We start from the raw sequence: 22,924 nt of genomic DNA, 5'->3' as shown, positions 1-22,924 counted from the left end.
ATTTTTTTATTGAAGCTGTGGCCAGCGCCATGTGGATCTTTGTTTCTGGAGTGGCTGGCTTTCTTGTTCAGGCCTCTTAAAAAAACAGGGCGTTCCACAAGTGTAACACTTTGAGCAGTGACCCTAAATAAGAAAGAATAGGAATAACGAATAATGTGTCTTTCTAGAATTCTATACAAAAATTGCTAGACTCATTAAAGGTTTATTTCAGGCAAACTTCAGGGGGTGAGTCACTAATTTAGTCTGTTCTTAAACAGCTCAACTCAGCCTTTCATCCATCTGAGGTCGATAAATGAGTAACGAGACAGGTTGAGTGATATTGTATGTACATTTGTTCTATATTAAGCGCTTAAGTGTAAGTGCTATAAAATAACACATCATTATCATTTGGTCTTGGACGTCTGCTTGCATTCACCGTCATTTGGTAATATGGGCCTAAACACAGAGGTATTAACGATACATATAGTGATCCATTCTTGTGTGAAATGTATATCACATTATAGTGATACCATATTTTTCATAGTGTACTTAGGAACAATGCTATGTGATGCCACTTCCTGTTTTGTCAAGGGGTGAAAGGTTGCGTTCCATCGCTTCCCGTGATGTCACTTCAGGGTGAGGTCAAAGGACATCACTTCATGTAATGTATCACTTCCTGTGATGTCATCAGAGGCCAAGGGTTGTGTGATGTCACTTCCGCTACTTGTTGCATTTTGGTGAAATGACGTCCCTTCTCCCACAGGTGGGAGGTAACAATGCTGGGGGCTGGGTTAAAGGCCCTTGCATTTCGTGTGTCTTTAAATTGGTAGCTGAGACATTACCAGCTGGTAAAGCCCCTCGACTTGGGGGTAATTGCTTTAATGTGGTAAGCATTATCAATTATCACTGTACCTCCACAAATTCTATTATGAGGACTTACAAAGCAATGCATGTCTGAGAGCAACAACATGCAACATGCTTTTGCCAAGCACTGCCACAATGGTACTACCTGGACATACAATGGCAACATCCGGAGCATGGTGTGAGTGCCAGGGCATATGATGTCATTGCCTGGAATATGCTGAATACTGAGACACATAGCAAAACTGTTGGCTTGGCCAATTATTTTTTTTTAATTGACTTCAGTGGGAGGAACAGATGTGATGACACACATGTTGATTATACATCAAATGGCTGAAGACACACTTGATTAAGACGTGTTTATATGCATGCCCATTTCCTGGGCAAACTCTTGGAAAAGCTGGCCATCTCCTAGCTTACTCTCCACACTGAATCTGTTGGTTGTCTCCATATCATGATCAATTGACTCCATGAGAACCTGGGCATCACGGATCAGGCCCTGGATTGGCTGACCTCCTTCCTCTTGGACCGCCCTTCCCAGGTCCAACTTGGTCCCTTTCTCTCTGCCACCTCTCTTTCTCTCTACCTGTGGGGTTCCCCTGGGCTCTATCCTCTCACCCTGGGTTTTCAAACTCTGCTTGGCCCCTTTAGCCCGCTTGGTCTGTACCTTCTCCTCTAACTTTCACTGTTATGCGGATGACACTCAGCTTTCCTGCAGGCTCCCCTTAGCCTCCTCTCCTCTTTCGCTCATTCTTGACTGTCTATCCGCAATTCAGGATTGGTGCACCTCCAATGATCTCTGCTTTAATGCCAGTAAGACGGAGATCCTTCTCATTGGGACCCCTGACCCTGTTTACCCTCTCTCCCTTTGGCTGCCCGCCGTGGGCCCTCTTCCTTCTTCCTGCGAGGCAAAAAATCCTTGTTGTCATCTTCGACTCACGTCTCTCTTTCTCTCCTTACATCTCAGACGTCAAGAAGTCCCACTACCAGTTGCACCTCTTCAAAGGGACTCTTGCCTTTCTCACTTTCCCCCAGAAGTTCACTGTCTCCAGAGCCCTGGTTCTCTCAAGGCCAGACTATTGCAACAGCCTCTTTCTCAACCTGCCTTCCTCCGCTCTCCACCCTCTGCAACTAATCCAGAACTGAGACTTATCCTTGGCCTCAAGCCCAGGAACCGTATCTCTCCAGCCCGGAAATCTTTCCACTGGCTCCCGGTGGCTGCAAGGATCAAGTTCAAGACCCTTTGCATTGTCCACAAGGCTTTCTGGGGCCGGGGCCCACACTAGATCCAACGCTCTTGTTCAAAAAACCTTCCTCTTGAGCCCTTCGCACAGCTACCTCCAACTCTCTGAGGCTACACGCTTCACCAAGAAGAAAGTGGGGGGTAGATCTCTCTCCTCTACAGGTGCCTCCTTCTGGAATAGCCTCCCGGCCCCTCTCAAACTTGAGCCGGACCACCTGAAATTATGGAAGCAGCTCAAAACTTTCCTCTTCTCCTCTGCTTTCTCTCTCTCTTTCCCCTGCTGACCTACCTGACCAACCTGTCTGCTGTACCGAGTGGTTGCTTGGATACCCTCAGATTCTCACTATGTACCAGGCTCTTTCATGATCAGTCACCCTTCATTGCCTAACACGCACTTAGGGGCTGTAACTGTGTCCCTATAAGCCCCTTGTTCTCCTTGCACTACCCAGAGCTGTGGTGCCCTGGCTGCACTTACCTAGAGCATTGCTGCCCTGTTTTCCCCTTCCCTCTCCCTTGCACTTCACCCCTCCCTTTCCCATTGCACGTCACCTTCTCGCACTTGCACAATCTGAATGATACAAGGCCTAGTAAGATCGTTTGTCTTGTCTTCCCTCTGCCTTCCCTCCCTTGTCTTGCCGTGCCTAGAAACACTTGTGTACAGGCGCGTTATAAATGAGTTATATTATATCATATATTACTGCGGGTGCTCATTGACAACTGCAATAAAACCATTAACGAAAAAATAACACTGGCAGGCCATATGCAGCACAACGTTTGATGTTACTGCCGTTGTGGAAGTACTGCGGCGAAGATGGCGATGAAGTGCAATGGACTGTTTTGATCCCCAAGAAGCTAATATGACGCGGTATGAGTATTTTTGATATCATTTTATGGTCACCCAGCAAGGTTAAGACCAGAGATGCCCCGCCTTGCGTATTCCCTTTTATTCCATACGCTTTTCAATGCCAAGGTTTTTCGAGTCTTGAAGACATTTCTGAGAACTTTTAACCCGCACAGCTCAATCAAATGCATCCTGTTGAATAGTTCAGAATATCATCACATTTTCAGATGATCTGAACACAATAACCGCTGGGCTTGTTTAGAAGATGGACGCTGTGCTCATCATGTCTGTTTGGTCTTTATGTATGCTTTTTTGTAATAATTAAAACAAAAGATGTTTTTCAATCCGAAGAATTAGAATAAAATGTAACTAAACTGACACAATCTGCTATTGTGCTATCGCCAGTGATCAAAGTGAGCGGGAACGGTCGGGAGCGGTGTTCCACTAATTTTATTTATTTCCGTTTACCATTCTGCTACTTTTTAGGACCATAATCACCCTTCTGTACAGAGGATTTGTCCATTCATGTCCCTGTGGAAGTGTAAAGTTGTAATAGAAGCCTTAGTTACTAGTCACTTAGATTATTGGAATGCCCCAAACACAACACTTGTCACATGTTGCACTATGCTTCCACCCATCCTCTCCCCTGCTGAGACCACAGTTCCACTCCTTTTTTCAGTACACTTCTACCACTGTCTATCGCTCATTCCGTGTCTTGCGAGAACGACTGTTTACAGTTTTACTTGGAAGAGAAAGGATACCTTTTCTCCGCATGTGCTGCAGGGGTCCCTGTTTCCTTAGAAATACGGGCAAGAACTGACCTTTCACTTCACTTCAGGTCATTTTATTCATGTATTTAGTCTAGGCTATTAGGAGGTACTTTAAGCTCCACCAAAAAGCCAAAAATATCGGCATGGGAAGTGAAGGAGAGAGATGGCATTTAAGATGGGATGCATTGCAGGTTGGTGTTTGGCTTTTTACTCACACATTAATGGCCCATGACCATGCTAGTCCCCGTGCCCATTCCCACCAACTACCTGCCTCTCCCCAACCAAAACAAATCTTTTAGGAATCCCTTTGAGCTAGCTCTGTGATTCTAAGTAGATGCTCGATATGGATAGTCTTAGTGCACGCCTATTTCATTCGATAGTTTTCAAAATATAAGCTCATTGAAGGTAAGATAATGGGGTGCCAGGGAGAAAAACAACCCTGACACTGGGTTGTCTAGACTACAACACAGATGTCCACAACCTTGCAGATTTCTCCCGTCCCTTGCACACCCAATAACAATTGTAAAGACAATCAAATGTTATTTGTTTCATAAATTCAATTAATATTTCAAAAAATGATGTAAATCACACATGTGTTATATTTTGTAAACCAATTTTTAGTAAAATAAATGTGGTACTCAAGTATACTTTGTCAATCAACAATAATACATTTCCTGTTCAATGCCAACTTCTGTACTTTTTCTCAATTTTTCACAATTTGAATAGACAAATACAAATCATTAGTATCAGATAGTTTTCCTCTTGCTTTCAATAATGACTCTTATTGACTATTCAATATTGAATTTGTGTCTCTACGTGTTTCGGGGTGTTCGATCCTCTTCTTCAGGAGTTTGCTATTCTGTTCCTTAAGTTTGGATGTCCCATCTATGATAAATAAGTAATTAGAGTATCATCACTCTTGTCTTAAGTTTACATTACATCAGTATTATATAAGTATTTTTGTCTGTCATACTTCTCCATCTCATAATTGCCTGTGTTCCTTCCTATTTTGACCTCTTCTGGTGAGCTAAAAATATTTCCTGTAAAAATCAAGAAAATAAAAGAGTAAACTACTACTTTACTAATTTCCAGAGTTGTTCCATTACTAATAACCCAATGATGGGTGTTTAAAGTCACAAGGGTGCTATCCCAATAACCCCAGTTTTAGCTGTTTGATATTCTCATCCAATGGACCATGGTAATTCCCGGATATCTCTGTCTATTCCGTAAATCTTTCAGTAGCCCTTTGGTGTCTAGACTTTAGGTGGCAGTCTCAGTCTTAGAAGTATCCCAATAGAATCGCCTAACGGCTTTATCACTATCCTTGTTACCTATAAAAATATGCATATATATATCTATTAGTTAATAGTTCTACTATGTCTACCTTTAGTAGTATTTTGAGTGATGAGAAAACTGGAGAGTGGTATCTTACCAGTACATGGTTATCAGATGGTTCCCCTGGTGGGTGGTTTGATCTTGTCACCAATGCAAGTGTCTCCTTATCAGGTAGATCTGAAAAAAGGTAAGTATTCTTAGTGGCCGCTAGGGACCAACATAAATTCCCCCCTTCCATGTTATTCAAGGCTTTATATTATGTCAATGGAGCTTAAAGGATTGAATTTCTTAACCACTAGAGCTCTGTTCTTCCCGTTCTGTAATTCCCAGCAGCGGTGAAAAAGGGCCGCAAAATTGCTGCCATTTGTTTATATGCGTCATCAAGGTGACGCGGGTGTGTGATGACGTCACATGCATGCGCAATGACATCACGCGCGATTGTTGTCATTTTGTCAGTGGCGCGATATTGTGGGTTGTTAGAATTATCATGGTGTTCTCTGTTTATAACCACCTCTAGTGACTGGAAATGTCACTAGAGAATATGATTGGCCAGTGGTTGAAGGATAAATAGGAATCACTAATTCAGTATTGCAATAAAGTGCAACGCCCTGGAGATTACAAGTATTGTGAATTGTCAAAAGATGTTAAAGCCTTACAGGAAGGACCCATTGCATAGAGGTCCCATTTTGGAAAAACTTTTTGAGACATCTCATTAATAAATGCGCATCATGGCCTAATAGCGCCGTGATGCTATAGGTTACTTGTTGTACATGAAGATCTGTACTCTACTGATGACTTGTAGTGACTTAGAGTGCTGTTGATAGATGTAATTAGCCAATTCTAATGGGAAATTCTCAAAAGTAATTTGGAGTTCATGGCACATTATCACAATACAGTGCAGAGCATTAGTTACTCGAGGTAGTCTAAATTGTCAAAGGATGTTATAACCTTGGAGAGCACATTATGAAGAAAACCCACTGAAGAGAATACTTAAAAAGAAGGAAGGAAACACTTAGGAACATTTTTTGGCAAGTTTACAGCCTATTTAGGGGGGAAGTATGGTAATCCTCCCTTGAAACGATTTATGGTGGAGTATATAGTCATTCTCAGTTTAAGTAGATGCCAATGTTTTTTCTAAGCAGTCTTCTGAACGGGATGTAACCAGCACCTGGTGCGATAGAAATGTCTTATCGAGGTGTACCTTCAGCCACTTTATTTGTAAGACATAGGTTTATCCATGCATCTGTTCCTTGCAGTAAATTCATGTTACAAGCAAGCATTGGCAAAGCCAACCGTTTTGGCTCTTGTATAAGAATTAGATGGGCATTTGCCAGGCACTGACATAATATGCCCAGGTGCTCACAGCATTTGTTAACTGTTGCTATCTTATGGCCAGGAAGTACAATTATATCACAGACAGGAAAAGGCTTATCCCATGTGTACATAAAAGTCAAAACTGTTGGCTTTGTTACTGCTTGTTTTGTTTATTGTTGTTTTATATACGGCCAGCCATGAAAGCAGTCACTTTGTAGTGCCCCGAGAGGGAGAAGGCAAGCAGGCGAAGGGAAAGGAACGTATTGAGAGCGTAGCATGGGCTTGTATCTGAATAATATACCAGCAATTGCTGAGAATCTGCACCATATCAATTATTCAAAAGAAACATCCATTTCAGAAGGTCAAGAAGCAGCCTCTGGCACAGCAGCACCAAGATGCATTGAAATATCAATTGAAGTCATAATGCGTTGGGTGCTAGCGGTCAAATCAACAGTGATTGTTTGTTTTGTTTATTTTATTTGTATAGCGCTCCAGACCCGTGGGTAGATGTGTGCATAAAGAGTTCAGTTACAGGAATGAGGTATGCATTATACATGGTGCAACAATGACAAATTACAGCAATTTACATTATTTACAAAACTTCAGCAGGTTCATAGGAGATTCAGAGGTGATCGCTACTCTTTGTTCAGTAGCCAGCGAATAACCTGTTTCCTAAAGATTGGGAAGGACTCAATGGTTTTGATATTGAGGGGTAGGGAGTTCCAGAGAAGTGAGGCAAGCACTGTGAAACTGGAGCCGCCTGCTCTATTTAATGTGAATCTAGGCACTACCAAGCATAAGCAGTTGGATGACCTGGTGATTCTGGGAGCGGATTTCATAGTGAATTTGTTGGTGAGATATGGTGGGGCTAGGTTGTTTAAGGCTTTGTAGGTGAGGCAGATGGTTTTGAGGTCAATTTTTTGTTGTATTGAGAGCCATTTGCATGCTTTCCTAGTTGTGGAAATGTGCTCTCGTCTTGGGATGTTGAGTGCTGCGCGCAATGCATTATTCTGGAGAATTTAGAGTTTGTTAATTATTGATTGGTTGGCACCTAGGTATAGGCTGTTACAATAGTCCGGTTTGGACTGTATGAGTGCTCTGGCAAGTGTGAGGCAGCTATGGGGCGAGAGGAAAGGTCTGCAGGCTCTTAACAGTTTGCCGGTGTAGGCGGTGGCTGATGCGGTCATATTAGTTTGTTTGGTGAGGTTGGTGTTGGCATCAAAGTAAAAGCCTAGGGTTTTCACACTATTAACAATGGGGATGGTGTTACCGTCGATAATAATGTTTTTTTAGTGAGGACTGAGTTTGGACAGGTTGCTGGGAGAGCCGACTAGGAGAAGCTCTGTCTTCTCATCATTTAGACAGAGGCCGTGAGTGGCCATCCATGCCTGAATGATGGAGAAGATTTCATTGATTCGGGTGGCGTCTGTGTTGTAGTTGCCTGAGATAGTGAGGAGTATCTGGGTGTCGTCTGAATAATTAGTGTAGCTGACACCCAGACAGTCCAGTTTGTCGAATAGTGGCTTTGTAAATATGTTGTACAAAGTCAGGGAGACACAAGAGCCTTGTGGGACTCCGCATGTGATGGGGTCTGCTGCTGATGTGGTGGAGAAGACTCACATGGTTCTGTTCGCTAGGAAGGATTGTATCCAGGAGGTGGCGGAGGGGGAGAAATGTGCTGCGCTAGATAGGTGACTGCAAAGGATTTCATGATCGACTAAATAGAAGGCTGCTGAGAGGTCTAGTAGGAGTAGGATAGCGGCCTTGCCTTTGTCTTTAATTTCATCAATCTGGCTTTTGAGGTCCACAAGGGCAGTTTCTGTACGTTGTAGAAGTCTGAAGCTAGATTGACGTATACCTAGAAGTTGGTTGGATTCTGGATGCTCCTGGATTTGGAGCTAAGCGACTTTGTCCAATATTTTTAGCAGGAATGGGACAGTTGTGATGGGTCTATAGTTAGTGGGTATGGCTGGGTCGAGTGATTGTTTTTTTAGCAGGGGGAGAACCCAGGATTGTTTTAGGTTGCTAGGGACTGAGTTATTAGCGAAGGAGAGGTTGATAAGTTTAGTGATGAAAGGGGAGAGGTCTCTGGCTGCATCTTTTATTGTCTGGGCGGGACAGCTGTCCCCTTTGCAATTAGATGGTTTTAAGGAGGAGTTGATTTTTTGGACTTCTGTAGTAGTGACTTTTTTAAAGGTGAAGCCTGTATTAAGATCGGTGGGTGAGGATGAGCTTGGGCTGGTAGATTTACTACTAAAGAGTTGTTGGCATTTGTCCTCAATTTTAGTTTGGAGTCCTATGATTTTGGAGTTAAGGGCGTTCTGGATGCTGGTGCACCAAGGCTTGTCTTTTATGCAGGTGTCTGCGGGTGGATTTGGGTTCTCTAGTTCCTTTAGAATTTTGAAGAGTTCTTTAGTGGAAGAGCCTGCCTGATCTATCCTGACATTATAAGTGTCTTTTTTGGTATGAATTATCTCCTTTTTGTATAGGGCAGATGTATTCCTGAGGTTGGATTTGTTTTCCACTGATGGGTTAGTTTTCCATATGAGTTCTAGTTTAGCTTTCTATTTCCTGAGTAGTTTAAGTTCTGGGGTGTACCACAAATTTAAATGGGCTATTGGTTTACTTTTGCGTAGTTTCAGGGGGGCAATGGTATCGACGGCATTGGCCATGGACTTGTTGAAGGTGTCAACCAGTAGGTTTAGTTCAGCATTGGCCGGTAGTGCGTTTAGGGCTCGTAGGACCAGTGGTAGCAAGGCCTCGGCCGTAATGTTACGTTTGTTTCTGGTCGAGCAGGCAGGTACCATAGGGCATTTTTTGGGAGCTACCTGATAGATGTTGATTTCGAGGGGGATAAGGTAATGGTCTGACCATGTGAGGGGTTGAGGGTCGCTGCATGTGGTGTTGCAGTTGAGTGTTGCCACCCAATCTATAATTCTGCCTTTCTGGTGAGTGGGTAGGGTACTGTGTTGACTGAAACCGTGTTCGGTAAGAGCGTTTGCTAGCGATGTAGCTGGGGCGTCGTTCGGGCCGTTATAGCCAAGATTAAAGTCACTGAGGAGAATAGATTGTGCTAGCGGCTTGGAGTCTTCAGCAATGAGCGACGTGATATCTTCTTCAAAGACTCCAGGTGGGCCGGTGGTCTGTAGATAAGGTGAAGTGTGATTGTACTTGTGGTAGAGGTTTGTAACTTAACTGTGAGTAACTCACAAGATTTAAGTGATGAGGAGGAGACTGATCTGCAGCCAAGTAGTGATACCATTGATTTTACCGTCTGCCAAATTCAGGGTTTGGTCAAATATTGTAGTGGTATTCAATGGGAATACTGTGGTGGTATTCCACGCAGGCTTTCAGCAAAAAGTCTGCCTATTTTTACCCCCTCAGAGATGGAGGTAAAAAATCCAATGTGGTCCCACATATCTCTTTGGCCTTTTTTTAACTGTACATGAGGGACGGGCAGGTATTTCCATTTTGCACAGTAAAACCATTGTTTTTTTCCAAATGGTAAATGGGCTTAAAGGTGAGCATCCCTGAGGCCCCCTCACACCAACATACCCATGTCATGCATAGGAGGGTCAGTGTTGACCCATTTCTTCATTGAAAAGATTTCTGTAATGGTATGAATGACTGCTATGCATCATCAAATTCCAACATGACGTTGCTGGTGGAAAGTGTTAGGGAGAATTCTCTGTTAAGGCTAATTTCCCAAACCTAGTGAGGCCCCCAGCAGCTTTGCTGGATTTTTTGGGGTTTATTTTTTTCTCCTGCTAAGAGTGAGACTCTTTTTCTCCCACTCTTAGGCATGATTTGAGAATGTCCTTTGACTATGTAATGTGTTTTATGGGCTATGGGGTCTTCTACTCCATAGGGCTTCATGTGTTGTTGGTATGTGTGTTACACAGCACCCTCAGTGCAGTAACACAGGGGTGTCATAGTGACCCCCAAACATAAACTCCATACCCTGGGACTGACTACTGTCTCCCAGGGCATGTAAAGCAGCCATTGGCTTTACTAGTCTCAAATTGTGAACAGAACCAGTACAAACCATCATATTGTGGAAGTACTGGTAGGGGTAATTTGATTGCCCATGGGTCTGTTTTCCAAGGGGGCACTGTCCAGTCCACCCTTGTCGAGTTTCTGGCTGGTGGCAGTGGATACCACGCGAAATATTCCACCGGAATATTTTCTATGGGATTTTCCCATTCATTTTAAAAACACACCACTTTTTGATGCAATGTTAAAGATACCGCCGGGTTATTTATTTAATATGTATTCCCCGGTTGGGTCTTTTTGCCAGGACTCGGTTTTAAAATGGCCTTTGTGTTCGCCTTTGAAACTCTAACCCAAGTCGAGCCCTTTGTTCCACTTTTTGGCAGGCTTCTCCACAGAAGCCCTCCAAATGGTGCCACTCTGTCTGGGGTCAACAGGATGTGTGGGAGGGGGATTAGGCAACCTGGACTGTGTTGCCTTGGCAACTCAAGTCGCACTCTTGTGTGACTGGCCCAGTGGTGAGCCGCCCGGCTCACCACTTAGCATGTTTGATTGACAGCCAGGCTGATGAATGGGGGTTTTGCTGCATAAAATCAGGGCTTTGGGGACTGGAACTTCAGAAGTCACCACAGGACCTAAAGAATCCTAAGAGGGGAGAAACTGAGCTATCTACAACGACGACACCACCGGTGGAGCCCTGCTGTACGAAACTCACCACTTTCCCGACGGCAGAGGAGATCTTCTTCCAGGAGAGTCTTCTTCCCTTTCAGCTGGTGGGACCAACCAGTTCGCCTTTTTCGCCTTCCTGGATCGTCTCATGGTCGAATCGCCCGTGCCAAGCACCCCGGTGGCCGAATAGCCACGCTTCACCACTACCGCGAATAAAAGGGTAGTACCTTTTAACCGGGAAACTCCATGGCTGGTTTCTTCCCTGGCAGTGCAAAGACCTCCAGCTTTCCTCCACGTCGAGATCTTCTCTTCCCCTGGACAAAGCCCTGACTTGCACCTGCTGCCAGGAACAACTGCCCCCGCTGGAGCTTTCTCACCATTTCAGGTACTGTGTCCCACCTGGTCTCCCTTACAACAGACTGTTCAAGGTGTCCTGTAAATCCTTCACTCTATCCTGGGGTGACCTCGGACCTGCTAACAGTACCTTTCTGACTTGATCCAACCTCTTTTGACTTTTCTGCAAAGACTTTGAGTGCATTTCCACTGTGTGATCTAGGACACATTCTGCCTTCCTCTCTCCAAGAGTGGTACTGGCCTATGAACTTTTTGCTCTACAGTAGACCCTGCCTTTCTTGACTTGCTGTGGTTTCTTAAAAGTGTTGGTATTGTGTGTTTTTTTCCTATTCTGTCTTTTCTCTCTCTTTTTAAACCAATTATTTGAGTGCCATCTACGGTTACGCGCTCACCTCTGTTTTGCTAAATAAGTGGTGTCTTAACCTAGACTTGTCGAATAATTAACTAGGGAGGTGTATACACTTATAGTGACTGTGTTTGAACTTGCTTGACATATTAGTGCCAGTGTATTTTTACAAGTGTGTTTTTAAATAAATAATTATATACTTTTATACCGAAGCTCTGGTCAGTGTTTGCTTGTGCTACTGTGTTTTTAGCCCTATTGTGTATACTCTATATACTGCCCAACTCTTCTTTAGAGAAGTCTGACTGCTCAGCCACAGCTACCAGGTAAATCTGGGTGGTGCAGACTGCTACCAATTGTGTTTACTGCTTACTCCTGTAGACTTAAACTTTTTGCAGTGTTCCCTAAGGGAACTGCACAGGTTTCTGCCTAATACTGGTGTACAGCGGTGGGATTTGTATTGAGTATACATTTTAGTGTGCTTTTAGATACCTTAGTGCAACTAACCACAAAGCTTAGCACTAAAAAGTATATTTTCTAACCGGTCAACTATGGAAAGTTATAGCCAAGAGTCCCTTGCTACAAAAACTGCTGATTGTTTAAGAGTTCTCTGTAAGCATGAGCATCTCCTGACTAAAGGCAAGAACATGGAGCTAATAGAAAGATTGTTAGCAAACCAAAGTCTGGGTGATGGTTGAGAGGAATCCATTCTCCCAGAAAATGTAGACAACAGTGATGACATTGATATTGATCAAAGTATTGATAATCTTGAGGCAGAGTCAGAAGAGGAGGGTGAGGCTGTTGTAATTGTCCCCCCTGGGACTCTGTCTGCTCTACCAGCTGTACCTACTGGACCTTTACCTGGTCCCACACTTAGTCCTCAATGTATGGAACTAGAGAAAATGAAACTTGAGTTGGAGTTTAAAATAATTAATGCTCAAACAGAGCAACGGCACCAAGAACTAAAGCTCAGAGAAATGGAGCTCAAGCATGTGTTAGAGATGAAGAAATTGTCTGTTGAAAATGCTTCTCTCTCTGGATCCTCTAGGAGTACCAGCCCCAAATGACCCCGGATGCCTAAAGAAATTGTGGGTATTTATGAGCCTAAGTTGGATGTGTTGGATTGGTTGGCTATGTTTGAGTATAATAATGGGCTCCAGGAAATCTCAGGGAATGAGTTACTTCCCTGGTTGTTCTCTAGGCTCCCCCCAGTTGCATCTGATGTGGTAAAGGAATTGGGGGAGGTGGATAAGAAGGATTATGAATGTGTGAAGCTAGCTTTGATAGCTAGATTTGGGAAGACTCCTTCCCAGTACTTTAAGAGGTTTAGGACCCTCAAAAAGCATGATGGTACCCCTTGAGCTACCTGGGTGAGTGAAAGTTTGAAGAACTTAGAGGGATGGATTAAGGGTTACAGGGTAAACAGTTGTGAGGGAATTAAGAATCTTGTGGTGTTGGAGTCAATTTATGATGCCTGCTCTCCTGAGCTCAGACAGCACTTGGCTGATTCAAAGGAATTAGATTCCAGAAAACTAGCTAAGGCTGCTGACTTGTGGGTTGCCAACAGGGCTACTCACAAGGACTCTGGGGCAACTCAGAAAAAGGATGAGGGGAAACAGCCAAAAAAAGACTCCAAAGAGAATTCTAATAATTCCAATCCCAAAGAGGGCCCCAAACAAAACATTAAGGGTAAGCCACAAGGGAAACCGAATTAGGCTATTGTACGTTCTGGTGCCAACCCAGAAGCAGGTCAGAATAAGCCACCATTCCAAAAAGCATTTGGTAAATGCTATGTTTATAGCTCAACTGACCATGTGAAAGGGGATCCCAGATGTAAGGGTAAACCTTCAGGGGTCCACACTGTCTCCTTTGCCTTCGCTCCAGAGGAGGAAGTACAGATGGCCAGTGGAAACCTTCTACTACTGGCTGATGATCCCATTGGAGTCTCAGCCAGTGTTTCTTTAGTGTCTCTGGGGTTGTGGGAACAACAGAATTTAGGTGTGTATAATTCTATCCCAGAAAATACTAAAGGGTATTATAAGGACAGTGTCCAGGTGAATGGTCAGGAGGCTCCTGCCATTAGGGACACTGGGGCCAGCATCACTGTGGTGGATGAATCATTTTTCAAGGCAGAGGATGTTCCTAAGGCACCCAAACGCCTCACCAAGTTAGCTGGAGGGGCTGTGCAGATGCTTCCCCAATTACCAGTTCTCATCCAGTGCAATGATACGACTGTGAAGATACCTGTCCGTGTACAATGTGAGGTACGAGGAAGGGTTCTGTTGGGAAATGACCTGAAAGCTCTTGAAGTAGTGTCACACCCCCCCAGAACTCCTAGTAAAAGGTTACAGGAGCTAACCAGACCTGCAAAAGAGAAAACCACGAGAGGTTCTTCTCTGGAGATGATGAAGAAAGATACCACCCTCAGACAAATGGATTGGTAGAAAGGTTCAACAGAACCATGAAGAGCATGATAGGTGCTTTAGAAGAACCCCTTAAAAGAAAGTGGGACCTTCTACTGCCATGCCTTCTCTTCGCTGATAGAGAAGACCCTCAGGAGGGAGTAGGTTATTCTCCCTTTGAACTTCTTTAAAATGGCCATAAAGAACTTCAAAGGGAGAATAACCTACTACTGGCCCTGATTAAGGAGGGGTTGGAGAGTGCTCCTTCCCCCAAGCCAGTCAGAGTGACTGACTTTGTGATAGGTCTCCGGAGGAGAATGTCACACATGATGGCAGAAGCTATTGATAACCTGAAAGCTGGACAAGCTTTGGTCAGGCATTGGCATGATCAAAAGGCTAACATGGTTGAGTTTGCTCAAGACCAGCTAGTTCTAGTTATGATCCCAACAAGGCAGAGGGCCTTGCAAGATAAATGGATGGGACCCTTCAAGGTGGTGGGTAAACCTGGAGAGGTGAACTATCTGGTGGACTTGGGCAATCCCAAGGAGGCTCCCAGAGTCTTCCACACCAACAGACTAAAGGCGTATGTCTCCAGGCCTGAAGTAGGAGCCTTGCTTCTAGCTTCAACAGAAGAGGAAGAAGAGAGTGAAGCTCTCCCTGATCTCCTCAGAGGCTTACCCTTGGATGAAAAGATTGAAGGAGTAAATTTCTCTTCATATCTGACACCTGAGCAACAAGAGGAGTGCAAATCTATGTTAAATCAATTTGCCTCCCTGTTCTCACTTTCACCAGGCTTGACCCCTTGGTGCCAGCATGAGATACTCACTGGTGACTGTCTGCCAGTCAAAAGCAGAGGATACAGAATGTCAGAAAATGTAAGATCCCACATCAAAGGGGAGGTCAGCAAGATGCTTGATGTCGGGGTAATAGAGCCCTCTACTAGTCCATGGTCTAGCCCAGTGGTGTTAGTACCAAAGGCAGGTTCTAAAGAATTGAGATTCTGTGTGGATTATAGAGCTCTTAATGCAGTCACCAAGACGGATGCCCACCCTTTGCCTAGAACAGATGAGTTGGTGGATAGACTTGGCGCAGCCAAGTTCCTCAGCACATTTGCTCTAACGTCAGGCTATTGGCAAATAGCCCTGACAGACCATGCCAAGGAGAAAACTGCATTTTCTACCCCAGATGGCTTATACCAATTTAAGGTTATGCCTTTTGGACTGAAAAATGCACCTGCTACATTCCAAAGGATGGTAAATCAGGTTCTAGCTGGGATGGAGGACTTCTGCATGGCATACTTGGATGACATTGCAGTGTTCAGCCACTCCTGGGAAGAGCATGTTAACCACCTAGGACATGTTTTGCAGGCTCTTGGGAAGGCCAACCTGACCATAAAGGCAAGCAAATGCCAGATTGGACAGAGTAAGGTGGTCTAACTTGGGCATGAGGTAGGAGGTGGAGAAATAAGGCCTTTGCTCAGTAAGATTGAAGCTGTGCAAAATTGGACAACACCTACTACTCAAACCCAGGTGAGAGCCTTTCTAGGCCTCACTGGGTATTACAGGAATTTCATTGAGAACTATGGGACCATAGCTTTTCCACTGAATGTGATCTCTTCTCCAAAATTCCCTAAGAAGGTCAGATGGAATGAGGAGTGCAATCAGGCCTTTGAAAACCTGAAGAAAGCTCTTTGCCATGCACCAGTACTGAGAGCTCCTGACTACCACCAAACTTTCATTGTACAGACAGATGCTTCAAATGTAGGTATAGGTGCAGTCCTTAGCCAACTGGATGGGAAAGGTAGGGAGCACCCCATTTGCTTCATCAGTAGAAAGCTGAAGGATCCTGAGACAAGGTGGGCAACAATTGAAAGAGAATGTTTTGCCATTGTGTGGGCTCTGAAGATGTTTAGGCCATACTTCTATGGTTCTACTTTTGTCATTCAGACTGACCACCAACCCTTGAGATGGTTGATGCAAATGAAGGGGGAAACCCCAAAACTATTGAGAAGGTCAATCTGCCTACAAGGGTTTGATTTCACCATTGAGCACAGGTCAGGGTGTCACCACCAAAATGCTGATGGTCTCTCTAGGATGTATGTCATCGACTAGAGGTACGAGATTCATGCAGGAGTGGATTAAATCCTCCTGTCCCTTAGTCTGGTGGGGGCGAAAGTTAGGGAGAATTCTCTGTTAAGGCTAATTTCCCAAACCTAGTGAGTCCCCCAGCAGCTTTGCTGGATTTTTTGGGGTTTATTTTTTATCCTGCTAAGAGTGAGGCTCCTTTTCTCCCACTCTTAGGCATGATTTGAGAATGTCCTTTGACTATGTAATGTGTTTTATGGGCTATGGGGTCTTTTACTCCATAGGGCTTCATGTGTTTTTGATATGTGTGTTACACAGCACCCTCAGTGCAGTAACGCAGGGGTGTCATAGTGACCACCAAACATAGACTCCATACCCTGGGACTGACTACTGTCTCCCAGGCCATGTAAAGTCACCATTGGCTTTACTAGTCTCAAATTGTGAACATAACCAGTACAAACCATCATATTGTGGAAGTACTGGTAGGGGTAATTCGATTGCCCATGGGTCTGTTTTCCAAGGGGGCACTGTCCAGTCCCCCCTTGGCGAGTTTCTGGCTGGTGGCAGTGGATACCACACGAAATATTCCACCAGAATATTTCCCATGGGATTTTCCCATTCATTTTAAATGCACCACTTTGTGGTGCAATGTTAAAGATACTGCCGAGTTATTTATTTAATATGTATTCCCTGGTTGGGTCTTTTTGCCAGGACTTGGTTTTAAAATGGCGTTTGTGTTCACCTCTGAAACTCTAACCCAAGTCGAGCCCCTTGTTCCACTTTTTGGCGGGCTTCTCCACAGAAGCCCTCCAAATGGTGCCACTCTGTCTGGGGTCAACAGGATGTGTGGGAGGGGGATTAGGCACCCTGGAATGAGTTGCCTTGGCAACCCAAGTCGCACTCTTGTGTGACAGGCCCAGTGGTGAGCCGCCTGGCTCACCACTTAGCATGTTTGAGTGACAGCTAGGCTGATGAATGGGGGTTTTGCTGCATAAAAGCAGGGCTTTGGGGACTGGAACTTCAGAAGACGCCACAGGACCTAAAGAATCCAAAGAGGGGGAGAAGCTGAGCCATCTACAACGACGACACCACCAGTGGAGCCCTGCTGTACGAAACTCACCACTTTCCCGACGACAGAGGAGATCTTCTTCCAGGAGAGTCTTCTTCCCTTTCAGCTGGTGGGACCAACCAGTTCACCTTTTTTGCCTTCCTGGATCGTTGCGTGTTCGAATCGCCCGTATTAAGCACCCCGCCGGCCAGATAGCCACGCTTCATCACTACCGTGAATAAAACGATAGTACCTTTTAACCGGGAAACTCTGCGGCTGGTTTCTTCCCTGGCAGTGCAACGACCTCCAGCTTTCCTCTACGTCGAGATCTTCTCTTCCCCTGGACGAAGCCCCGACTTGCACCCGCTGCCAGGAACAACTGCCCCCGCTGGAGCTTTCTCACCATTTCAGGTACTGTGTCCCGCCTGGTCTCCCTTGCAACAGACTGTCCAAGGTGTCCCGTAAATCCTTGACTCTCTATCCTGGGTTGACCTCGGACCTGCTAACATTACCTTTCTGACTTGATCCAACCTCTTTTGACTTTTCTGCAAAGACTTTGAGTGCATTTCCACTGTGTGATCTTGGGCACATTCTGCCTTGCTCTCTCCAAGAGTCGGCCTGGCATATGAACTTTTTTGCTCTACAGTAGACCCTGCCTTTCTTGACTTGCTGTGGTTTCTTAAAAGTGTTGGTATTGTGTGTTTTTTCTTATTCTGCCTTTTCTCTCCCTTTTTAAACAATTTATTGAAGTGCCATCTACGATTACGCGCTCACCTCTGTTTTGCTAAATAAGTGGTGTCTTAACCTAGACTTGTCGAATAATTAACTAGGGAGGTGTATATACTTATAGTGACTGTGTTTGAACTTGTTTGACATATTAGTGCCAGTGTATTTTTACAAGTGTGTTTTTAAATAAATAATTATATACTTTTATACCAAAGCTCTGGTCAGTGTTTGCTTGTGCTACTGTGTTTTTAGCCCTATTGTGTATACTCTATATACTGCCCAACTCTTCTTGAGAGAAGTCTGACTGCTCAGCCACAGCTACCAGGTAAATCAGGGTGGTGCAGACTGCTACCAATTGGGTTTACTGCTTACTCCTGTAGACTTAAACTTTTTGCAGTGGTCCCTAAGGGAACTGCACAGGTTTCTGCCTAACAGAAATGAACATAAAAAATGTTAAACAAAATAACAACATCATTTATCATTGATGGAGGAGTCATTTCTGGAATACTGTCAGATGTATTCAGTGGAAAAACTCTGAATAGGGCGGATTTACCCGGGAGGTGGTAACTTCCTTCAGCATTATTTCTTATCGAAAATCCACCCAACTCTAAATGAGGCCCAAAGGCTCATAACATCCCGTAGAAGGACGTGAGGAGGAGCACGATCTGCGGCATATGTAGCAGCCCTGAATAGGAACTGTGGAGCAACAGGGAACGTTCTTCGAGATGGGTCCACGGTGCGATCCACGGGCGCAGATGGAGTTGCAGCCTTTGATGCCTAAATAGTGTGAGTAGAGAAAGTGGGCAGCAACAAATCTACTTTCAATAGTGCCAGGAATTCCTAGGCAGACTAGTTCCAGCCAAAAACCTGGGAAGGCCTCACTGCCCAGGTTCAACCCATTCCCTGGACAAAGCATCTCTAATTTCAGGCAAGGATCCAGTTCAGTCACCATTTAAAAAAAATCCTGTTATTGTTCATGTGTAACGCGCCTATACACGTTTGTCTCAAGGGGCAACAAGCCAAGGTGAGGGCCAGGGGGAACGATCCTACTAGACCATGTACATTCAGATCGTGCAAGTGCGGGTATTTATAACGCGCTTAATTCCTGTGGTCGACTTTAAGCGCAGATCCACGATTCGAACCAGTGTTGCTCAGCGTGGTCTTGCTTCCAAGTCCCGCGCGTTGCCACTGAGCTTGCCTGCATACCTGCTGAGTAAACCCGTTATCTGTTCAAAGGGATGTCTACCTTCTAAGAACCCATCAGGAGAGGCGGGTGGTTTAGAGCCTCCCCCATCAAGTGGCTTTGGGAGTATTGTCCAGACTCCCCAGCGGGCTCAGCCTCAACCTCATTATGAAGGTCGTTCTTGGGACGGCTTTCTTCTTTTTGGAGGTGGCTCCCCTCCACCATCTCCCATTTAGGCGAGAGTGATTTCACCTGTTTCTTCAATCATGGAGTGGACCTGATCCAACGTAGAGTTACGAATAGATGGAGCGGGATACGTAGGAGGGAAATCGGGAGGGGGGGGCTGTAGGCAGGGGTCTTCTGTGGGCCTCCTCTTGTGTGCGTTTGTGTGGTCACACAGGAATTGCTGATGATAGGAACCTTGTATATGACGGCCCCTCTCCCGGTCTCTTTCCTCAAGGGATTTCGCCATCAACAGCTTTCCATATTTCCATCAAGCACAATGCTCTGCTCTGAAGAAAGTTGATATCGCTGGAGATGGTAGAAGTCTGTGGGGCAGATTTTTTGACAGAGAAATTCAGATTTCTTAGGAGCACATAATTTCTTTGCATATTTTTACAAATCGCCTGGGAATGGTGCAGTGCCCGCAGATTTCCTCTCTTAACTAAGGAATTTCCAAGTCCACAGAAGTATGAAAATGATGTCTGCAGATGTTCACAAAGTTTTCAGTAGATGTGGACTGCTTCTTTGTGTGACATTATTCGAGATAGAAACAAGCACGATGTTTGAGGGATGGGGGAAGCTTTGCAGACTCAGCCGCCCAGGAGAGGAGCCTATTGTTTTATGTTTTTCTTTGACAAACTGGGCTTTATAACAAGATGCTGGAGTATCTCTCAATAAAAAGGACCGGATAAGGGCAACGGATGATGAGGTTTTGACAAGGAGCACTGTGCTGAAGAATGCCGTGCATTTACTTGGTGTTAGCACACAAAAACGGACCTTGAAGAAATGATCTAAAAGAGATTGTGCTCAAATCTGATTCACAAAACACACAAACTGTCCCTGGTAGGAAGGACACTCTGACTCTAGTCGGGCTAAGCTCTCCCTAGGAGGCCGGTGGTGAGCCGCTTATCTAATAGGGATAGCAAGAGTACTCTCCATCATCAACATTACACTTACTAAAAAGACCAAGAACAAGTTTGAATACAGACAGTGAACATTAGACCGTATCTCTGCTGTATGTTGCGAGAGGCTTTTTCTACGTGGAATTTCTGTGTAAGTTTAATCACCAACTGGGTAGTAGCCTATCACACGTCAGACCTTGTTCTGGACTGTTAAAACATACAAAACCCTTTGAATCGGGAATACCGAGTGGCTGGAGGCCTATCTAGGACAAGTACATAATCTGACGTGTTTGAACTCTATTGTATAAACATTGTCATGTTCATGAGAAAGCTCATGATCTTATGGTCGACCGGTTTCGATGACCACTGTAGTTAGGATCATCTTCTTCAGGACTTAAATTGCTTCTGTGATGGGCTTCCCTCCATCGGTAGTCCGCGGATGAGGACCAGGCGGCTTCTCCGTCCCTTAGAGGGAGACACAATGGGGAAGGGCTGGGTGTTAACCCCATCTATTGGGCACTCGCATAATGAGTGAGTCAGTACTGTGCAGTCATGTGTTTATTGCACAAGGACCTCCTATTGGTCATGTCTCATTAGTAGGATTCACTCATTGTCCTGGACCATCCACCATGGTGAGGCGAAGGGCAGGGAGATGAATACGGTGGGTATTGGAAAAAGAAGTGTCGTAGAACTTGAGAGTATCCCAGTGGTGGGAAAAACCAACATCCCGGGGTAGCAGGATGAACCGGACCACCGCCAATGTGTCCATGGCACCGCAAGGAGTGACAGAATATATTGTAGTGTCACCTACCCAATCCTGAACTTTTTCTTCTTGTTCTAGTAGGAGGTGGCAGAGTAATCCCCACAGGCGTATGTGACTCTCCGCTCAGTGCGGTGAAACTCCCTCTATCTACTCAAGGGAGATAGAAATGTGCAGTTTGTATGGCAGCTGGAGTGGATAAGAAATTATACGCTGCTCAACATGCCGTCTGCTTACTTCAAGGGAGACACGATGTTTGACAGTCAGGTACTGCTGTCACCATAGATTGCTCGCTGCTGTGGCTGGGGGTAGAGCACGTAGCTCCATTCAGTGTCCGATCCACGAGCTCTGCGGGATCGAAGAATTGTGTCAATGCTCTGTGTGCCGAAGCTGCTGTTAAATAGGGTAAAGTCTGCTGCTGGCCAGTGATATTATTACCTGCTCGTACCGCACCGTTATCGGTCACTTGTAGTCGCTGTAAATGCGGGCTCTGTGATCGCGCGGTCAGCTGTTTCTCGGTAAATGGAAACAGTTCCGTAAACGTCATTAAAGGGGGCGTGGTTATGTCTGCTGTCGTATTAGTGTGAAACGATACAGACGGCCATCTTGGAGTGTGTTCACACTCTTAGTGTCATACTGTATAAACCCATCTATGGGGCAGAGGACATTAAAGGGCTTGCTGATGCAAACTCTGATGTCAAGATTCTGATGCATGTACAAGGTAAACCCTATCTCGAGTATGTGTATTCTACGGTTCAAAAGTGTGTATGGGTCCATCTGGGGTCATTACTCATGATCTAATTCAGGAGTATATTTTAGTGCATTTGGGCTCGGTTCTGATGGAATACGTTCATGAGTATTTTCTGAACGTTCTGTAAAAGATATGACAACGTGACTAGGCTCCTAGTGAGGAGCCTATGTGTATCTCATCACATCATGCAGCACAGAGTGTAAGAGTACTATGTGGTTAGTACTGCCAACTCATGACACTATATTTGTTCATTCAGGTCACTGTTGTGAGTATCTAGCCTAAAAATCCAATTCTGCTCTCTCTTCAGTAGGAGGTTATGGAAATTACCATCCTTTCTAGGAAGATGGATCTTTTCTATAATTGTCCAGTGGAAATCGTCTGGACTATGCCCTGCTGCTGTAAAGTGTGCAACGAGTGGAGATGTCATTCTCTGGGTCCTTAGGCATGATTTGTGTTCTACCATCCGTTTCCTCACTGGCCGAGTGGTCATCCCCACATATTTCAGGGACATGTGATGAGGTAAATGACTCCCGATCTATTACAGTTTGTAAAAGTCTTCTGGGTCCAGGGAGTCTTCCAGCCAATTTCGATTTGGGTATTATGTCTGGTTTGTGGACACATTGAACATTGCCCGCAGGGCGCATTTCCTGTCGGGAGTTCGCTGGTCCATAATGTTAGTTGTGTGGTGTCTTGAGACTGGCTCTGTTCAGATAATGTTTGACCAATTTGTCCCAAAATTTGCCTGCATTTTAAGGCAAAAGCGGGCTCATGAAGTGGATGTTCGCCTGTATTTAAAATAGGCCCAAGTCTCATGATCTCCTTCTTGATTTTATTAAACAACAAGGGAGAGTAGCTAAAGACTACCGTGATGTTTTCTCCGTTGGGGCAGTTTGATGTTGCTGCAATGTGATCTCTCTCGGGATATTGCGTGCCCGTTTACATGTGGTATAGACTATATGTTTTGGATAGCCACGATTAATCAACTGTGTTTTGAGGGTGTTTGCTTGTATCAAATAGTCTTCAGTCTTGGTGCACAAGCGGTGATACCTCAAAAACTGGCCAAAGGGCAAGATATCCCTAAGGGCCTCGGGGTGGTAGCCGGAATAAGCTAACAAGGAATTTATGTCTGTCTGTTTTTTGTAAACCT

The 22,924-nt window shown here is 44.8% G+C and overlaps 1 long non-coding RNA gene across 1 annotated transcript in view; it reads right to left on the bottom strand.

Moving 5' to 3' along the window:
- LOC138467925 (uncharacterized) overlaps nucleotides 1-21,547 on the bottom strand; it is a 41,718-nt gene extending 20,171 nt beyond the window's left edge. Inside the window, exon 1 of the long non-coding RNA XR_011268167.1 lies at nucleotides 21,465-21,547. This is a non-coding gene — a long non-coding RNA (uncharacterized lncRNA). The remainder of the gene's footprint in view (nucleotides 1-21,464) is intronic.
- Between the last annotated feature and the right edge of the window lie 1,377 nt (nucleotides 21,548-22,924).

Source organism: Ambystoma mexicanum, chromosome 4q (assembly GCF_040938575.1).
Source record: "Ambystoma mexicanum isolate Mex_15411 chromosome 4q, UKY_AmexF1_1, whole genome shotgun sequence".
Lineage (NCBI taxonomy): Eukaryota > Metazoa > Chordata > Amphibia > Caudata > Ambystomatidae > Ambystoma > Ambystoma mexicanum.
The sequence above is the reverse complement of the archived record's forward strand: the minus strand, read 5'-3'. Positions and strand labels throughout refer to the sequence as shown.